We start from the raw sequence: 1,837 nt of genomic DNA on the forward strand, positions 1-1,837 counted from the left end.
ATGTGGCTTTGGGGCATAATTGAATTCCGACTTGGTAGCAGGCACCTTTACCCACTGAACAGTCCTACTGGCTCTAGTATTTTGCTATTTTGTTTTCATTTAGTATAATCCTAAGAGGATTCACCGAGACCATTGCTTGTATCAATAGTGATTCCCCTTTAATTATTTTCCTTGGGCAGTATTCCGAAGCACATGTTCCTGTAGCTTTTTGAAATACTGCTTACCTTTTTGGGCTATTTTCAGCCTTTGGCATCAATTTCTCAAATGCCTATTCATCTATCTTCTGAAATAGCTAAACCATTTAGCATTTCCACCGTTGACCAGCTAAGTGACTGCTTCATAGCATATCACCAGCTTCTGGTGCTGTCCCATTCCATCTTGGCCATTTGGATAGTTGTATTGCCCTCGTGAGACACTGCTGTGGTTTTAGCTTGCTGATGACGTGGACTTTTCACGTTTGTCTACATGCCACCTGTATCTTCTCTTGAGGAAAAAATGTCTGTGTGTCTCTTGTTCATTCACCTAAATGTTGTGTGTTGAGAGTGTGGCTTGTAAATATTTTCTCCAATTATTTGCCTTTTCTTTCTTCTTCTTTCCCTGCTTCTCTTTTTCTCCCTCTCCCTCTCCCTCTCCCTCTCCCTCTCCCTCTCCCTCTCTCTCTCCCTCTCCCTCTCCCTCTCCCTCTCCCTCTCCCTCTCTCTCTGACAGGCTTTCAGCTGTCCTAAAACTCACTATATTGCCAAAGATGACCTTAAGCATCTCCTTCCAAGAGCTGGGATTGAAAACCTATGCCAGCATGGGCAGACACCATGAACCAAACTCAGGGCATGCCAGGCAAGGACGGTTAGCAACCAAGCTATATGCCTGAGCCCCCTGCCTGCCCTTTCATTTTATGAAGTCCAGCTTACTCATTTTACTTCGATGGGTCATACATTTGGAGTTGAGTTTGAACTCTGCCAATTCCTAGATTTTAAAAATTGGCAGCTACCCTGCCCCTAGAGGCACTGCTGGTGTGGCTGCTGTGTCACATGGGAGTCAGTAGGTGGCAGAGAAGAGAGAGGCTATGTCTATGCTCAGTGTTCTGATCTGTGAACTGAAGGATTACTAGCCTAACACGTGAGCCTGAGATGACCACCAGTCTAGTGTTGCAAAGGCCCAGATGGGTCCTAGGGTGAGGAGTGAGCCAAAGACTGGACGAACTCTGCGTGGGACCCTGGAACTGTGGGCACCAGATAAACAACCCTCCTATGGAGACATGTGGTCCGGCCTGGGCAAAGAGCAAGTCCAAGATGGCCACCAGTCGGGCACCAAGCAGGCCTGGAGGGGAGAGGGGCAGACCATGCCTGAGACAACCCATGCCTAGTATCATAATGCACAGGCAGGACATAGCACTCCTGAGACCACTGCTGAGATGACCCCAGACACACAGAGACCCTGGACACCACCAAGAAGAGCACGTAAGTGGTGGAGAAACGGAAGAGAAAGAGAAGCAGAAGGATGTGTGCACAATGAAGAGAGGCAGAACTGGAGACTGGAGGGTAGTGAGGAACAACCTGATGTGAGTAGCTAGGACCTGGGACCTGGGACCTGGGACCTGGGACCTGGGACCTGGGACCTGGGACCATGGTGAGGTCCTGGCTGGTGATGCCACTGGAGGCCATGTCTGGATCCATGGCTCTGCAGCAGCAGAGGGTATGTTACCACCAAAGGCCCCACCCCTTGCTTGAGCATAATGGGAGAGTTGGTGGGGGTGGGGGTGAGATTAGGAGAGCTGACCCCTCCCCTAGCCAGCACTTAGAAGAGCTTCGACATTGCCCCCACCGTCACAACTCGTCAC

General features: G+C 49.9%; 1 non-coding gene across 1 annotated transcript; it reads left to right on the plus strand.

Annotated features, from left to right (window-relative positions):
- The first annotated feature begins 988 nt into the window (after window positions 1-988).
- On the plus strand, window positions 989-1,117 carry Gm24230. Its single transcript, XR_003956602.1, has one exon. It is a non-coding gene; the product is annotated as a small nucleolar RNA SNORA17 (small nucleolar RNA).
- Window positions 1,118-1,837: the final 720 nt, after the last annotated feature.

Source organism: Mus musculus, chromosome 6, assembly GCF_000001635.26.
Source record: "Mus musculus strain C57BL/6J chromosome 6, GRCm38.p6 C57BL/6J".
Classification (NCBI taxonomy): Eukaryota; Metazoa; Chordata; class Mammalia; order Rodentia; family Muridae; genus Mus; species Mus musculus.